This window comes from Heptranchias perlo, unplaced genomic scaffold, assembly GCF_035084215.1.
Source record: "Heptranchias perlo isolate sHepPer1 unplaced genomic scaffold, sHepPer1.hap1 HAP1_SCAFFOLD_54, whole genome shotgun sequence".
Taxonomy (NCBI): Eukaryota; Metazoa; Chordata; class Chondrichthyes; order Hexanchiformes; family Hexanchidae; genus Heptranchias; species Heptranchias perlo.
This window is the reverse complement of record NW_027139559.1, coordinates 7215294-7234110: the sequence shown is the minus strand read 5'-3', so window position 1 is coordinate 7234110 and position 18817 is coordinate 7215294. Positions and strand designations below refer to the sequence as shown.

At 43.7% G+C, this 18817-nt stretch overlaps 1 protein-coding gene and 1 non-coding gene across 2 annotated transcripts in view; both read left to right on the top strand.

The window, feature by feature from the left end:
* The window catches only part of LOC137315213 (probable G-protein coupled receptor 139), a 117476-nt gene that overhangs the window by 64543 nt on the left and 34116 nt on the right, over positions 1 to 18817 (top strand). The window lies entirely within an intron of this gene.
* On the top strand, positions 18642 to 18731 carry trnar-ucg (transfer RNA arginine (anticodon UCG)). Its single transcript is given in 2 exon segments — positions 18642 to 18678; positions 18696 to 18731. It is a non-coding gene; the product is annotated as a tRNA-Arg (tRNA).

Sequence of the window (18817 nt, the reverse complement as noted above, 5' to 3'; positions counted from 1 at the left end):
AGCATATTCTTCAACTGCTCTCTGAATTTAGTCTGGGTCACAGCATAAATACAACTGTTTGTGCAGCAACTCAGGAGCTGGAGCATGAATCCCAGTTCCATTAGAAGGGCAGGCGGAATTGCAGTCCGACCTGTGAATCCCAACACCCGTATCCATATAGAATAGAACATAAACAACGACCATAACAGAATGAAATTCCCCGAGATGACGAACACTAAAATAATGGACTTCCTTCGATTCGTAATTTCTGGGTCACTGGGACTCTCTTCACTGCTGTGGTCCCGGAGTCTCCAGCGGGCTCTGTTGGCCACTACAATGTGTCTGACGATTAAAACATTGAGCAGCAGAATCAGAACAAATGCGACCCCCGGGGTTAGAATATAATGAAGGAGTTCGATGGCTCCCCACACCCGTGAAACAGCAATACGGATTTCTAGATCACAAAACCAGGGGACGTTGCCAAGATTATACGCACTCGATAACATAAAGTACCAGGTGGTGTTCTTTAAACAGCTCAGCACAGTCACTGTTCCCAGAACCACAGCCGCCGTTTTCTCGGTGCAATATTTAGTTTTCAGTTTCTGGCAACAAATGGCCACAAATCGATCAAAGGTGAAAGTGACGGTGAAATAGACAGAACAGTCTGTCGCTGCATAAAGCAGGACGGCGTGGATATTACACACGGGGATGTCGTACAGGAAAATAAATTGTTCGAAATAAACAATCGGAATCTGCCTCAATATCAGATCGATGATAACGACCAGTAGATCCGCCGCTGCCATGGCCACCAGGGAGCGAATGACACATTTGGAGAGACCGCACGTTCCCCGAGACAGGATCACAATCGTCACTAAGTTAACTGCAAGGAATGGAAATAAACGGGGAAATTATACATCAGGCTGGGAGCTAAAGCAGCAGTTTGATGGAGTTCGGGGTGAAATTTGTTGCTTTATTACTGCATCCAGTGATGGACCTGATTATTATACTTGTGATACGGCTTTCTACTGGAGACAGAGTTTAAATATAATAATAGTGATTGGACTGGGGAATAGAGAAACAAACCGAGATTTCTGCTGGAATCAGAAGTGGATTGAGAAGTAAATAAAAGAACGGGATTAAATTACACATGAAAGATAATAGGTTTCCAATGAATTCGATCCCCCTGTAAATATTGGTAGAGCCTTTGATCCACGTGTAAATATTAATACAATCCGTGGTTCCAAAGTAAATATTGTCATAACCTGTGGACCCACTTTTTAATCAAGGGATATGTGGAAAAAGGGGGAACAGGGGACTTAGTTGGACGATCAGCGGCGATTATTTTGAATGGCGGAGCAGGCCCGAAGGACCGAATGGCCGACTCTTGCTCCTATTTTCGATGTTTCTGTGTTTCTATGTACCGTCCCTTTATCTCTTGTCGGTAAGGCAACAGATTCTAGGCGCCTCTATAAACATCTGGGATATTCGTACAGTCTCCGGATCCCGTGTTAATGTGGTATAGTCCCTGAAACCCCTGAAAATTTGGTTCAGTCATTAATCCCCCATTAATGTTGATCTTTTCATTTAGTCTCCAGACCGTGTCAGTCCAGACAAGGGTCGGTGGACAGTGTCAGTATTTCTTACAGTAAAAGAATCAGAGCACACAAGGGGGAAACTCGGCCCACCGTACCCGTGCCGGCTCTTTGAAAGAGTTATCCAGTTCCTCCCACTCCCCTGCCGTTTCCCGACAGCACTGAAAATGTTTCCTTTTCAAGTATATATCCAATTACCTTTTGAAAGCTACTGTTAAATCTTCTTCCACCACCTTTCAGACAATACATTCCGGATCATAACAACTCGCTGCATAAAAAAAAAATCTCCTCATCTCCCACTGCTTCATTTGCCAATTATCTTAAATCCGTTCCTTTGGTTACCGACCCTCCTGCCAGGGGATACAGTTTCCACTTGTTTACTCTCTCAAAACCCCTCATTATTTTGAACATCTTTATTAAATCTCCCCACGGCTTGTTCTGCTCTAAATAAACAATCCCAGCTTCTCTAGTCTCTCCGTATAATGAAATCCTTTATTCCTGCTACCATTTTAGTAAATTACCTCTGCACTCTTTCTTTGACGAACTTTCTAAAGTATTGGGCACAATACTCCAGCTGAGGCCGAACGAAGCAGTGCCAGAGCGTGTACATATTCAGGCAGACGCCAGAATGCGTCAGTGTTTATGTGGGTGGGTGAGTCAATATTTACAGGGTGACCAGGGAGCGTGCCCATTCAGGCAATCCCCGAGTGCGTTGGTATGTATAGAGTCTATAACAATTGGTCAATGCGAACCTGGGACATAGGACCAGGAGTCGGCCATTCAGACGCTCGAGTCTGTTCATCATCCAATAAGATCATGGCTGATCGACATCTAAACTCCGTTCACCCCCCTTTTGATCCATATAATTTGTTAATAAACAAAAAGCTATCGATTTCAGTCCAGAAAATGTGAATTGACCCAATACACACAGCCACTGGGGGAAGAGTGTTCAAGGTTTCCACGACCTGTTGTGTGAAAAAGGGCCTCCTGATTTCGCTCCTGAATGGAATATTTTGCCCTCTTCTTTTGGATTCCACCAGAATAGAAAACATTTTGTCGGTATCCAGCCTATTCAATGCATTTATGACTTTAAACACGTCGATTAGATAACTTCACAGATTTTAAACTAAAGGGAATACTAAAATGTTTATGCATCCCACAAGTACTGACACGCACAAAGGAACTTCCATAGTGAGACTCACTTAGGAAAACCCCATAATTACTGACACACACATGGAAAGATCCAGCAAATACTGGCGCCCATTCAGAAATATCCGGTAAATACTGACAGTCAACCAGGGACATTCTTTATATACTGACAGTAACCTAGTAGTTTCCTGTAAATACTGACACTCGCCTAGGAACATTGTGTAAATACTGACACTCACTCAGGAACATCCTGTAAATCCTGACATCAACCCAGAAATATCCTTTAAATACTGACACTCACTTGAGTATATCCTCTGAACACTGACACTCACTCAGGAACAGCCTGTAAATGCTGACACTCTCTCAGGAATATCCCGTAAATACCGACACTCACTTAGTAACATCCTGTAAATACCGACACTCTCTCAGGAACATCTCGTAATTACCGACACTGGCTCAGGAACATCTTGTAAATATTGACACTCGCTCAATAACATCCTGTTAACACTGAAACTTTCTCAGGAACATCCTGTAAATACTGACACCCATTCAGGAACATCCTGTAAATACCGACACTGGCTAAGGAACATCCTGCAAATATTGACATTCACTAAGGAACATCCTCCAAATACGGACACCCTCACAGCTCCATACTGTAAATAGTGACGCTGAAAAATGTACTTCCTGTCGTTACTGACACTCACGCAGGTATATCCAGTGAATAATATCACTCGCCCAGGGACATGCTTTAAATACTGGCATTCATTCAGGATCATTCTTTAAATACTGACCTTTACGAAGGAACATGCTGTAAATATTGATACTCACTGGGGAACATCCTGTAAATCCTGGCACTCGCCTACGAACATCCTACGAATACTGTAACACATCTCGCAACATACTGTATATAGTGACATACTCCCAGACCCTGTGGAGACGCTGACATACTCCCAGAACCTGTGTATAGACTGACATACTCACAGACCCTGTGTATATAGTGACATACTCCCAGAACCTGTGTATAGACTGACATACTCCCAGACCCTGTGTATATAGTGACATACTCCCAGACCCTGTGTATATAATGACACACTTCCGATGCGATTTATTAATCGTGGCATTCTCCAAGGATTCTATGGCATCTCCGAGACACTCCAAGTTTCTTAACTTGATTCTAAACATTCCTGGGGACGCCCTGAGAATCCCGTCTCCCTGAACGAACCCTATAAACGCTCTTCCACTCCCAAAGCATTCTGTAAATAATGACAACTTCAATTACACTACCTGTGAATATTGTCACAATCCTAGGGATTATATATCAATATTGACACTCTGTCCGGGACTCACTGTAAATACTGACACACCCCAAGGACCCTCTTAAAGCAACCTCATACTCAGGCTCCCGATCATACAGCTTCAATCCCAGCGACCCATTTTGCATGAAATCTCACACCCAGAAGACGTGCGCAAATACATCTCCCATCCTCGAACCCCCATATCTTAATTGAGGCTCAGCACGAGACCCCGCAATTATATCTTCCATCACGGGAAACCCCATATAGATACACAGACTTACCAACAGACACCGCAATTACATTTTCTATCCCGGTAAACCACATATAGATATACAGACTTACCAGTGGACAATCGTAAGTGCATCTTTCATCCCAGGAACTCAATATCGATATAAAGACTTACCAGGATACCCCGTAATTATATGTACCATCCCAGAGGATCCATATAAATTATAGAGAATTGGCAGGAGTTCTCGTAATTCCATCTCCCATCCCGGAAAACTCATATAGTTAAACGGACTTGCTTGTATCGGGTAAGTAAATCTCCCATTCCGCTACCCTACATAGATATAAAGACTTAGCAGGAGGCGCCTGTAATGACACAACCCATCCCAGAGACCGCTTAAAGATATAGAGACTTAAGAAGAGTGCCCGTAATTACATCACCCATCCCGGAAATCCCATATCAATAAAAAGACTTAGCAGGAGACGCCTACAGTTACAACACCCATCTCTGAAACCCCAATGCAATATGAACACTTAGCAGGAGACGCCTGTAATTACATCAACCATCCCAGAAACCCCACACAGATATGCAGAATTAACAGCAGCACCCAGTAATTATATCTCACATTCCAGAAAACCCATATTGATAAAGAGACTTACTTGGAATCCACGTAATTACATCTCCCATCCCGGAAAACCCATACAGATATCGGGACAGAACAAGAATTCCTGTAATAATAATTCCCACGCCTGATACCCCATATAGATTTAGAGACTTCCAAGCAGACCAAGTTTCCATCCTGGAAACCCCATATAGATATAAATTCTTAGCAGACGAACTCTGAAATTACATCTCCCGTGGCAGAAACCCCATATAGATATAGAGACTGAAAAGAGAGCCCAGAATTACACCTCCCATCCCGGATATGTCGTGTAGATATAGAGACTTAGAAGGAGAACCCGTAATTTCCTTACATCTTGGAAACGGACATAGATATAGAGGTTTACGAGGAGACCCCGTAATTACATCTCCGATCCTGAAAACACGTGTAGATATCGAGACTTACAAGGAGACCCCGTAATTCCATATCCTTCCCAGAGATCCCATATAGATAAAGAGACTTACCAGCAAGCATCGTCGTTACACCTTGCGTCCCGAATACCCCATATACATATGCAGGCCTCAGCAGGATCTCCAGGAGAAGTGAAGATGTGGCAGTCAATTACAAAACTAATAGCTGGATATAGAGGCTTATCTACAGTGGCATAATCAGGAAGGAGCAGACAGTAAACGGGAAGAACAGTATTACAGTGAAACGCGTGTTATAGAATTAATAGCTGATACAGAACTTACCAGGGACACCAATAGAAGTGTTCAGGGGATAGTAATTTACAAGAACAGTAATACAGTGAAACATGGCCTATAGAATTCAAAGCTGCATTTACGACATAGAGAATTACCAGGGACAGCAATAGAAGCGAGGAGGGGATGATAAATTGCAAGAACAGTAATACAGTGAAACATGGCTTATAGAATTAATAGCTGCATATAGGATATCGAGAATTAGCAGGGACACCAATAGAAGCGAAGAGGGAATTGTAAATGACAAGAATAATACAGTGAAACCTGTTTATAGAGTTAATAGCTGAATATAGAGACTAACCAGAAACGCTAACAGCAGAAAGGAGGGGATGGTAAATTACAAGAAATGTAATACAGTGAAACGTGGTGTATAGAAATAATAGCTCGATATAGAACTCACCAGGAACACCAAAATCAGCGAACGGGAGGAAATAAATGAGAGGAATAGAAGTACAGTTAATCGTGGATTACAGAATCATTAGGTGGATATAGAGACTTAACAGGCGCAGCAACAACAGCAAGGAAGGGGAAGGAAATAAGAAGAACAGTAATACAGTTAAACATGGTTTAGGGAATTAACAACATAGAGTATTACCAGGGACACCTGCAACAGCGAGGATGAGATAGTAAATCTTTTGAATAATCAGAAGTGCCAAATATACCCGAATAGCTGATGTTAGTCTATCATAATTTGCAGAAAGATAATCAAACTCCCAGGAGAAACTCCTGCCCATTGTTGTAACATTCCAATCGATTGTAATCATATTCGGTTCCATTGTTGCAACATTCCAATCTATTGTCCTCAGATTCAGACGCTTTCTCCCACTCTGTGTCGAGCCGCTGCTCCCTGTTTTGGCCGGAGGTGGGACTTCCACTGACACTATTGGATAACATATTGCCAGAAGCTCCTTATTTATAGCAGAGGGAAACTCTCCAGTGAAACAGTTAGGGCCCGTGGAGGCTGACTTGAAGTACAGTCACTGAATAAACAGCTTCAGTTAACGCCTTTCAACCCAATACATTTTATATCACAACATATATTTATCCAAATATTTCACAGTTGTAAATCTAAAAGCTCAGCACATTATTTAAATTAATATTTGAAAGAACAGAAACTATGAAATCCGCAATCTGACAGCATCGGTGTGAAGCGAGAGCAGCTTCAATTACAGATTGCAGTTTATTTCTCAGCCTATTTTTAAAAATGTATTTCAGTTCGTTTCTACCCAGTTCAAAAGGGTTGGGTTTAAACTGGGAGATAGAAACTGAATCATTTTATCAGTCAGCTTGAAGAACACCCTGCGAATATTGGTGTAATCTCTGGATACCCGTCAATATTGGGAAGTCAATGGATTATCTTGGAAATATTGGTACAGTCTGTGAGTCTACCTTTAAGTATCGGTAAATTTTTGGATTGTACTGTATATATTCTCACAGTCTATGGGTTTCCCTGCAAATATTCCTACAGACAACGATAAAGGCTCTGGATAATTCTAAAATTATTGGGCTATCTCAAGATTTCCCATTATTATTGAAACATCTTTGGATACTCCCCATAAATAATGGCACCAACTCTGCATCATTCTCTAAACACTAACAGTTTCTGGATCCCATGTAAATATTACTCCAGTCTCTTCACGTCCAGTAAACTTTAGTGCAGTCTATGGATTACTTGTAAATATTGGTATATTGTCTGGATCGCTTTGCATGCGTTGCAGAGTGTGTGGATCCCCTTAAATAAGAGTTTTGCCGTACCCTCTCATAAGTTAGTAGCAAGAACACGTAGTCTTTGTAAATATTGGTAGAGTCTCTAAGTTTTCCCCTGATATATTTGAACACTAACTACACCCGTTCTCAATATTATAGGGACTGACCGAAAGTGCACTCTCCATGGTACACATGTACATAAGAACATAAGACATAGGAGCAGCATGATGCCATACGGCCCCTCGAGCCTGCTCCACCATTCAATCAGATCACGGCGGATCTTCAACCTCAACTCCACTTTCCCGCCCGATCCCCATATCCCTTGATTCGCTTCGTGTCCAAAAATCTATCGACCTCAGTTTTAACTGTACTCAACGACTGAGCTTCCACAGCCCTCTGGGGTAGAGAATTCCAAAAATTCACGATCCTGTGGGTGAAGATTTTTTTTCTCATCTCAATCCTAAATGAACGATCTCGTATTCTGAGGTCATGACCACTTGTTCTAGACTCTCCAGCCTGGGGAAACCACCCCTCAGCATCTGCCCGGTCAGGCCCTCGAAGAATTTTGTTTGCGTTTCAATGAGAACACCTCTCATTCTTCATAACTACAGAGAAAAAAGGCCCAATCAACACAATTTCTCCTCAAAGGACAACCCTCTCATCCCACTAATCAATCTAGTGAAACCTCGCTGCACTGAATCTAAAACAAGTATGTCCTTCCTTAGGTAAGGAGGCCCAAACCGCACACAGTAAAACAGGCGTGGTCGAACTGAAGAGCTTTTTAATTGCAGCAAGATATCCTTACACTTATGCTCCAACCACATGCCATAAAGCATAACATATCATTTGCTTTCCGTATTGCTTGCTGTCCCTGCATTTTAACTTTCTGTGATTCGTGTATAAGGACACCCATATCACTCTGAATATCAATATTTACCAGTCTCTCACATTTTAAAGAATATTCTGCCTTTCTATTCTTCCTACAAAGTGGATGATTTCACATTTCCTCACATTATACTTCATCTGCTGCCGATTTGCCCAATCACTTAAACTGTCTTAAACCCTTTGCATCCTCCATGTGTCAATCTCACAGCTGACTTTCCCACCGAGATTTGTACCGTCAGCAAACCTGGCGACATTGCACGAGGTCGTCCCATCTAAGTCATTAATATAGATTGTAAATAGAGGAGGGCCATGGACTGATCCTTGCGGCACCCCACTAGTTTAAACCGGCCAACCCGGAAATGAACTGTTTATTCTTATTCTGTGTTTTGTGTCTGTCAGCCGATCCTCAAACCATGCTAATATATTACCCACAACACCACGGGTCCTTATCTTGTATGACAACCTCAACTGATGCACCTTATCAAACGCCTTCATAAAATCCAAACATGCTGCATCCACTGGTTCCCCCTTATCTGCCCTGCTGGTTAGACCCTCACGAAACTTTAATAGATTTGTCAAATACGATTTCCCTTTTATAAAACCGTGTTGACTCCGGCTAATCACATTATGAGTTTCTATGTGTCCTTTCATCACAGCCCAATAATAGATTCTATCATTTTCGCTGCCACTGATGTCAGGCTAACTGGCCTGTCGTTCCCTGTTTTCTCTCTCCTTCCTTTCTTGAAAAGCGGGATTACAGTTGCTGCCTTTGAATCGAGGGAATTCTGGAAGATGAAAACAAATGCATCCACTATCTCTGTAGCCATCTCTTTTAAAACCCTAGGATGTAAGCCATCATATCAAAGCGATTTGTCCGCTTTTAGTCCAATTACTTTATCCAGTACCTTTTCTTTTCTAATCTTAATTACTTTAAGTTCCTCACTCTCATTGGACCCTTGGTTCACCACTATTTCCGGTACCTTTTGTGCCTTCTACTGTGAAGACAGATAAAACATATTTGTTCCACGTCTCTGCAGATGAAGTTCAACGCAGAAAAGTGTGGAATGATATATTTGGTTGGAAGCACGAGGAGAGACAATATAAACTAAAGGGTATGAACTGAAAGGGGTGCAGGTACAGAGAGATCTCGGAGTACATGTGCACAAATCGTTGAATTTGGCAGGGCAGTTTGAGAAAGCGGTTAAGAAAGCATATGGGATCCTGGGCTTGATAAAAAGAGGCACAGAGTACAAAAGCAAGGGTGTTATGATGAAGTTTTGTAAAACACTGGTTCGGCCACAACTGGAGTATTGTTTCCAGTTCTGGGCACCGGACTTCAGGAAGGATGTGAAGGCCTTATAGAGGGTGCAGAAGAGATTCACTGGGATGATGCCAGGGATATGAGACATCAGAGACGTGCATAGACTGGAGAAGCTGGGGTTGTTCTCCTTATAGGAGAGAAGTTTGAGAGGAGATTTGATCGAGGTGTTCCAAATCATGAAGGGTCTGGACAGAGTAGATAGACAGAAAGTGTTCTATTGGAGGAGGGGTCATGAGCCAGAGGACATAGATTTAAGGTGACTGGTAAAATAACCAAAGGTGACATGAGGAAGAACTTTTTGCACAGCGAGGCTTCACATCCTTCATAAAGTGCGGTGCTGAGACCAAGGCAGAATATTCCTGTTGTGGCCGAAGCAGTGTTTTATAAAAGTTCATCATAACTTCTTTGCATTACTACTCTATGCCTGTATTTATAAAGCCCAGGATCCCGTACGCTTTCTTAAAATATCTTTAGACAGCGAATGGTTGTGATCTGGAATGCACTGCCTGAGGGGGTGGTGGAGGCAGATTCAATAGCGCCTTTCAAAAGGGTATTGGATAAGTACGGGAATGGAAAATAATTGCAATGCTACGGGGATAGGGAGGGAGAGTGGGACTAGTTGGATTGCTCTTGCTGAGAGACGGCACTGACTCGATGCGCTGAATGGCCTCCTCCCGTGCTGTTACCATTCTATGATTCTATGCTGAAGTACTGAACATCACGACCAGAATTCGAACCCACGCAATCTGAACACATGGCCTTAGACCATGCGGCCATCCTCGCTCCCGGGTGCATCATTCAAATCCATTGATCAACCGGTAACTTTCTGTATCAGATTGCCGGAAATCCAAACATGGTTAGCGAGTCGCCGTCAAAAATGTAATATGTTTTTTTGTTTTGCCCATGTTGATTGTCATCCATTCTAATTATACAGACGGTATTTTGGGACTTGGTTAAAAATGTTCCGTGCTTATGTCAACAGGAATCTAGAAAGAATTTAAATTCTCCACCTCACGAAACACAACGGTAACTATTGCCCCCATTCTATCTTGCAACCACACCAAGTGCCGCCTCAATTGAAAAACCTTAACTAATACGATCCCCCTCTCCGCCACTATTGTACAACCTCAGGTGTGCATAAACAAAGTGTGAGTGTGTTTGTTTGACTGTGATATTTTTGAAATAGCAGCCTCCAATCCCTCCATGTCTCTGGAAAGTTTGTTAGTGACGAAAGTCGAATCGTGCCCTGACAATACTGGAGCATCAATGTCCGGGCTCAGGCAACTCGACCGCGCTCTCGTCCAGTGTTGTCCAATGGAAAATGCTGACTAACCGCAGGTGTGACTGTGGAGACACCGTTTTATCCACATGAACGGATTTAGTGGAAACATCCCCCACACACAATACAAGGAAATGGACTTCACATGTGTGTATTTCATAAAATCTTTCACCATTCAGTAACCAAGGAAGTAAAACACTCACAACGACGAAACAACACTCGCACACTCTGCTTTTCATCTTATCGTTTTACCAACAACACAAAAAGGATAAAGTTCACATGCAAATCGCATGCGAATATGAGTATTGAGATCACAGGCCCAAAGACTGTGTTCATTACTCATTTTTCAATTTAATAATTTCAATTGTAATTAACCACATCTGAATTCCCATTTGGCCATTAGAGCCCAGTTGCAACGGTATTGAACGACACGGAGGGATTGGAGGCTACTATTACTTAAATATCACAGTCAAAAAAACACACTCACACTTTGTATATGCACACTTGAGTTTAAAAATAGTGGCAGAGAGCAGGGATGGTATTAGTTAAGGTTTTTTTTAAATTGAGGCGGCACATGGTGTGGTTGCAGGATAAATAGACACACTAACACCTTGTATATACACACTTGAGGTTGTACAATAGTGGGGGACACAAGTTAAGGTTCTTTAATGAGGCGGCACTATTTAGGGTTATATGATAGAGTGGAGCAGTAATTACCGTTGTGTTTTAGTGAGGTGGGCAATTTAACAATTCAACACATGCAAAACACAAAAACTTATTTGAGCTTTGACTGACTCGGTAAACATGTTCGGATTCCCTTCAGACTGAAGCACAAAGTTATCGGTTGATTAATGGCGAATTGAATAATTATTCATCGTCTTTGAAGAGTTTGCTGTGGTTCTCGTAATTAATACAGTAAACTGTTTTGTAAAAAGTGAATTCTCTGAAACGAGAATCGAATCCGCCTCCCGCACTGAAAACATTTGTTGACCGCTGTCCTCTTCTCAGTTGTTCCTATAGTAATTTACAGAGCTGAGTTTCCGTAGTGTAATGTTTAGCACTCTCGCCTAATGCACGAAAAGGCCCTGGTTTGAAATTGCGTTGCATTATTTTGAAAACATTCCTCATTAAAGGCGCAAAATTTCAAAAGTTAAAGAATTCATGTTGAGGTTAAATATGAATAAAATAGAATATCTCACAGCCCCGGTGTATTCTTTCTTTCTCTGCACAGTTCTACTCAGACAATCATCACACAGATACCGGCAGTGTATCTCCCTCACTCCCAATCCTTGCCCTGACGATGTCGAAAACCCCTCTCAAAGCTGCACATTCAGTTGATTTGTTAGAGATCATTAATGGAACCTGCAGCGATGCCTCTGTTAATAACAATAGGTTTTAACCGCATTTCATCAGCGGCAACAAAGCCATCAGATTTTCGCTGTTCCCCAGCTCCCGGAGTGAGTGAAGCCGCGACAAGCAGCAACATTGAGGCCGCCTGTCCGGCCCCGCTCTCTTCAATCACCCACTGCCGGTAGAAAGCAGCCAATGCAGCCTCGCATTCCTGCCCCTCCCTGGGAAACAAGATGCCACGGTCCGGTCAAACCTCCCCATGCACCGAGCACATGGGCAGGAAATTTTGGGGAGACTGTATCCCAGTCACTCAGCCTACCGGAAACATTTAACGAAGTCCGGAATGAGTGAAAATGTATTTGGGTTTTAATCTAGAAATGAGAGAATGTGACCACTGCAGCCAGGAGTCGGGAGTCTGAGGCGCTGCGTTCACGTCACGTGGAGCCGTTGGTTCCAATCCCAGTCCTGACGTTCAGTCCTTTACAAAGACGGAACTATTTTTGATGCATTCGGCTGGATGGGTTTTACGGCGTTGTTGATTTGTTCCTTCCAGAAAACGAACCTGACCAGCATTCGAATCATAACCAGGGAAACTGCTGCAATTTTCCTTCAATCAAGCCGACCAACGCTGCCCTTCCTGCTTCTCCCTTTGAAATTTAGGTCACTTTCGCCGCAGACAAGCTGCTCAAACAAAATTACATTTACTGCAAGAACACGAAAGACTTGTTCAGAGAATGAAAGCACCAAGTGCGGGGAGGCATGAACATGGAATGTACAGTGAGGGGAAATACTATCACAAGCTGCTGGTGTAACTGTGTCCATTTCAAAAACCCACCCAGCTGATCAATGCATCTCCTTGGAAAGGTGCAAGGCAACGCCGGCCTCTCAGGCCTCATTTGAAGGAAGTGACACTCACATTTTCTGCCAGTTTCACCTGCCATCTCCTTCTGTTTCTCTCTGTTATTTTCCTCCAGCTTCCTCTTTTCCTCGAGATGCCGGGGAATTAGATGTTCGAAGCAAATACTGCGGCTGAAAAATAAACCTTTACCAGGAAAGCAGGGAGAGGGGAAGAAAGATGTTGGGCATTGACAGACGATGAATTTTGCAGATGCCAGGATAAATAGACACATAGATCTCATCTCCCTGCCTCTCTCAGCTGCTGAAAATCTTAATGCTAAAGAGATGTTCTCACTGCCCCAGGCCCATTCTCCCGAGTCACACTGTACCTCCAATCCTGCACACGTTACTTAGCTTTGAAACTGTCCATCACCCCTGTGCTCGCTCATCTACATTGGCTTCCGGTCCGCCAATGCCTCGATTTTAAAATTCTCATCGTTATGTTCAGATCCCTCCGTGGCCTCGCCTCTCGCTATCGCTGTAACGTCCCACAGCCCTACAACCCTCCAAGATCACTGAGTTCCTCAAATTATGGCCTCTTGTGCATTCCTGATTTTAATCGCTCCACCATTGGCAGTCTTGCCTTCAGCTCCCTGGGCCCATATTCTGGAATACCCGACTTAAACCCCTCCGCCTCTCTCTCCTCCTTTCTGACGCTCCTTAAAACCGACCTTTTTTGACAACGTTTTCGGTCAACCTGTCCGAATATCTCCTTTTTTGGATCTGTGTCAAATTTACCTGATTACGCTCCTGTAAAGCGCCTTGGGACATTTTATTTTGTTAAAGGCGCGATATAAATGCAAGTTGTTGTTAATTGTAAGCTCTCCCACCATTTCAAGAAGTCAGGGTATGTCAGTCACCTTGGTAACTCCGAAGCATCTATTGCTGCACCTGGTTCACCGTTTCCATCACCAGCCCAGGTGCACCCTCTCGAGAGGATGTATATAGTGAGACTGAGGGTATCTCACAGGGTGAAGCACCGAGCACCAGTGAGCAGGAGGAGCTGGAAATAATTATGATAATTATTATTACATAAACTTTGAACAGCCCATACCTTAAACAATGACCCAATATAAAACCAATCGCCAGTCCGTGAGTCGATATACTCAAGTCGTGATTTGCACACGGCCGAATGGCAGTTGGCGACATGTGTCCTCTTGGAAACCGATCTGAAAGATCATACAGTATCACCGGTCGGAAATGAGAGTATTTGATGGCAGCTTCAATTGTGCGCAGCTCCAGTGGCGCGCGGTACTTATATAACAGTATCAGGCTCGGGAAATGCCGAGGTTGTGAGTTCGAACCTCACCTGGAGCAGTTCAACTTTTTGCTTCATGAACATTTCCACCGGAGTTCAAGGGACAGCTGCTTTGTTCCATGAAGTATCTCCTTCTTATTGTTCTCATGTGGGCACTTCGGGTCCTCTGGCCGGCCGTATTGCAATAGCAGGTGTGAGTTTATTTGTTAATAGGCGGGAGAGGGGGCGATTGGCGACAGCATGAAATGGCAAAGGAGGCGGCACGAGATCTTCAAATCTAAAGATCCGAACACACGATTCTTCTTTTCGTGAAACAGACATTCTTCTGTTTGAAGTGTCGTGTAGGAAAATTCGGAAGGTAAATGTGTTTCCCGGTGTCACTGAGTAACGGGTGGAATTATTCCGCTTTCAGTTGTTGATCCGCTGACAGGTCGAGAGACCTTTTCCAGCTCCGGTGTGGGACAAGTTTAGCTTTTGAGCCACTGGGTAAAGTTTTTATTTAATTGGTGTTAACGAATGACAGGACATTTGGCACAAACAAGAAAAATTGTAAACTCACGAGTTTTCTCTCCATGTTTCTTACATCAGGTTCAACACAAACAAGGATTCTCCTCAAAACGTTACTGAGAATTTTATAAAACGGACCCTCACCCGAGTTCGACGCCCACAATGGAAAATTCAGAGACCGACCATGAATCTGTATGATGCAAACTCACGAATAGCGACCCTGGATAGTTCAGTCGGTAGAGCATCAGAATTTTAAGCGAAGGAGTGAACTGAGGATCGAGGATTTAAGTCCCGACTCAGGTTGTCAGTTTTACAACAGTTGGCAAGTTCTGCCTTTCCAGCGGAACAACAACTGCGGGAGAGACGATGCCTGCCATGTGTTGTCAATATGTTGACCTTTGGTGAGCATTCTCAGAAAAGGGCTTTGTTCTTCTCTGATCAACATTTTTACCAGAAACATTTGGCCAGTAGATGATCAGTTAGAAAGACCACTGATTGCCCGTTCACACCACCCGTCCCTTGTTTGTACAGATATTGCTTAATGTCTAAACTGCTTCAAGTAAGTCTCTTCCATAATTATCTGGAAATGTTTGGATTGGTGCAGTTATCTGTAGCTTGTCAATTGGATGGTGAACACTGAGTTTAGTTGGGCTGATCTGATTTCTTTGTTCCAATAAATTAGATACCTTTTAACCGCTACCCACTCCTTGCAGACACTTCCAGCATCATCTCCGTGGGCGGTAGAATGCAGAGACATTCAGCGCTACAAATCAATCCGTGCTGCCTCTTACCGAATCTCGGGAACAATGTGAACCCTTTCAGCCTCTCAGATGCCGATGTCTCCAATTTCATCTTGTGAGCCAGAACCCCTGGTGATATTACAGTCACTGAAGTTCGCTTCACTTTCCCAAAGGTTTGCTCCAAGAGAAAACAACGAAAAATAAGGAAAAAGTGAGCATTTCGTCATTGGTGGCGAAGCAACATCGCTGCTTTCATTCCTTCCAACGTTTGTCTTCCTGCGGGCTCTGAACCTTCTGCACTCCGCTATTTTTATCACATGACCAGGAAGTGAAACAAGTTGAATGTGAAAGTTGGAACAACAAACTGGATCAAGCTATAGGCGGGGCGGGATATTGGAAAACAAACAGCCAAGCAACGAAAAGCGGGTCAGCTGTTATATAAGAACATAAGAAATAGGAGCAGGAGTCGGCCTTACGGCCCCTCGAACTTGCTCCACCATTCAATAAGATCATGGCTGATCTTCGAACTCGAATCGATTTTCCCGCCCGATCCCCATATTCCGACACGACACTTCAAACAGAAGAATGTTTGTTTCACGAAGAGAAGAATTGTGTGTTCGGTTCTTTGGATTGAAAGATCTCGTGCCGCCTCCTTTGTCATTTCACGCTGTCGCCAATCGCCCCCTCTCCTGCCGATTAACATCTAAACTCACATCTGCTTTGCAATACGGCGGGCCAGAGGACACCAAATGCACACATGAGAACACGAAGAAGGAGATGCTTCAAGGAACAGACCAGCTGTGCCTTGAACTCGGGTGGAAATATTCAGAAGCAAAAGTTCAAACTGCTCCAGGTGAGGCTCAAACTCACAACCTCGACATTTCTCAAGCCTGATACTATCATTTCAATACCGCGCGTTGACGGATTGCGCCACTGGAGCCACGTATGACAAGCAGTCTCATCAAACACTCTCATTTCCGGCCTGTGAGACTGTATGTTCTTTCCACCATGTTTCCAATTGGACAAATGCAGCCAACTGCAGTTCGACCATGGATGTTTTGGTGGTCGAATTCTTGCCTGCCACACAGGAAGCGAGCGTTCCATTACCGCCCAATGCAGGAGCATTTTCATTCTGCATTCATGACATCGCTGAATTGGGATCAATTCATATTCAGCTTCAATCTGCACAACATCTTGAGACATTTTCTTTTCTCCAGGTGTGTTGCGTCCACTGAACCTCGGATTCTGCACGCAATGGATGGCAGACGTTTTGAACGCTCTTCTGCTGACCGTCGTTGATGCAAGCTCACTTGTGAATGTTAAATCTGAGATTAATAGATTTCTGTGAACGAAGGGTATGAAGCGATATGTGGCAAAGGCGGGTATATGGAGTTAAGTCGCAGGTTCACCGTGATCTAATTGAATGGCGGAACAGGCTCGACTGGCGAAATGCCACTGCCACTTGCTGATATGCGCCACCTTCTCCTGCAAGAAAACGGGACGTGTGTCTGTGTGATTTGCCTGTCATGCTTGGATAGCTGCCAGTGTGTATGACCTGCGAGATGTGGGTGGGCGGCTCACAACAGTGGTCATGTGTAAGGGTGAAAGGAAGCCTCTGGTTAGAAGAGTTGAGTACCGATGGAAAGGGTTTGTTGATATGTGGGGGATGGGGTATGTTGTGCGTGGTGCAGTTGGTAGGCGAGGCCACTTGAGAGCTGACCTCACTCGCCTTAACGACTCATGTAAGAGCATTGAACTTCTTCCCGCACTGCATCCAAGTCCATTCTCCTGTGCGCCTGGCATTGACTTCCGCTCCCGCTGCCTCCCGCTGCCTTTGGATGTATGTCTGGAGGGCCTCTTTCCCACCCCCTCCATCACCCCTCACTCTGCGGTTATTGGATGTTCTTCCATCTATCCAAATCTTGCACCATGGTCTCTCAGCGTCAACAGAGACACTTGGCGCATGCCCTCTCCAGGCCTGGTACCAACTCAGATTCATGACCAAACAATGCATTATATTGATGTTGCTGAAGGGATAAATATTGAACTGGTCTCCGGGGAGAACGAATCACCTTTTAAGACGGAGACAAGGTGATTGTATCAGTTCGAGTTTTGACCTTTGTAATGTTTTTCTTTCCTTATTTTTCTTTTCTTCAGATTCCAACTGATCAGAAAACTGTCAACTGAACTCTCAAAGAGTTTTAGATAAATCTGTCACTCAAAATATAGAATGTTATAAATAAAGAAATAAACCGGATTGAGACGGTTCACTTCACTTCACTGAAACGTCTAATTCCGGTTAAACCGGCGCGGCGGAGTCACAGCAGCTCATCGCTGATCTGCACCTCAACTCCATTTAGCGAAATAGAAACTGGAAATCTCATGTTTCGAGACGAATTTACTAATTCCCTGAAATATGATTATCACTAAAACAGGAAAACATTCCCTGCCCTGATTAAACACACAGCAAGGGGATGTGTCGAATATATGGCAAGAAACCCGCGATTTTATTATTACACGGATAGAATCCCGTGCTCAATATTAACATTAACACTGAGCGCCAGGTCTGGATCTGACCCGTTTACCCCGTGGTGCGGGACCCGGTCCGCGTTTGTATTAACCAAACACAGAAAATCAGAATATAATAATCGCACCCAGCAAAATTGGGGATTGTTCGTATTTTACAGGACGAGATGAGACCACTCAGGCCGTCGGGCTTGGATATTAAATTCTGTTCACATTCTCCGCTCGCTGTTGTTCTCCGTGTACATTTTTAGTTAGCCGATTTGTCTTGTTATTTTATTTCCCCTCTCTCTATTTTGCAGGCTGAGTGCGAAAGAGATTCGATTTGGAGGCTAAACACTTTGATCAAAGATTTGAACATTGTTTATTCTGATTGTAGGTTTCTCGGAGACCCAGCGGGAGTTCAGTTCTCAGTTTCCTGATTAGTCGGAAACAGGAGAGCCAACTTGTTACAAGAAAGAAAACAATAAATGAACAACATCAACAAAGTGAAAGTCAGTGAAAGATCCAAGCAGAGTCTTTACCACCCCTGCCCCCGGTTTAAGATCTTTTGCTGAAACTTTGTAGCAGCGGCCGCGTAGCCTAATGGATAAGGCGTCTGACTTCGGTATTAATCGTCGATGTTATCAGAAGATTGCAGGTTCGAGTCCTGCCGCGGTCATTTTTACATTCCTTCCAACGTGCGCCGTTACTGTTTGACACCGGGCCGTTTCGAACAGTGACTGACCTTCTTGAACGGAATCCACA